Source organism: Cryptotermes secundus, unplaced genomic scaffold (genome assembly GCF_002891405.2).
Source record: "Cryptotermes secundus unplaced genomic scaffold, Csec_1.0 scaffold276, whole genome shotgun sequence".
Lineage (NCBI taxonomy): Eukaryota > Metazoa > Arthropoda > Insecta > Blattodea > Kalotermitidae > Cryptotermes > Cryptotermes secundus.
Genome location: NW_019742963.1, coordinates 787,961 through 788,542, shown reverse-complemented (window position 1 = coordinate 788,542; position 582 = coordinate 787,961).

Below are 582 nucleotides of genomic sequence, written 5' to 3'. Positions count from 1 at the left end.
ATACCTATTGCGTTGGATTATGCTCCTTGCGAACGACACTAACGGCACATTGTCAGACTTTGACCCGATCACAGTAATTTCAACTTCGCGGAATATGAATTTAGAAACGGAAAACTTTCAACTTTATTTTCATCCATAACTGAAGTGAATACTATTCGACATGTCAAAAAATAACAGTGAATACATCACATGTCGAAGTCACATAAATACACGATGACCTGTCACGATAATAAAACAATAATCATGAACGGTGAGAAAGTTTACAGAGAGAGATGCCCGAGGCCTTGTTTACAGCGCTGTTAGGAGCTTTGCCTGGAGAGGCCAAGTAACACCACAAAAGGTCCAACAACCTCCATCCCCTCTATCCTCCTACCCTACCCTATAAAATGAATTCTTCAGAGGGGTGGCTTGCACAGCCCAATAAGGGAGATTTTTAAGCTATAAACCAAGTCATACAATATAAGAACGATCGCAGAAGGCTACATGGCACATGTTCTGGTGGTGCAGAGGTAAGGTACAGGCGTTGGAAACATAACGATCGTGGTTCGAAAACACGAGTATTTTTGTAATGAGATTTTTATA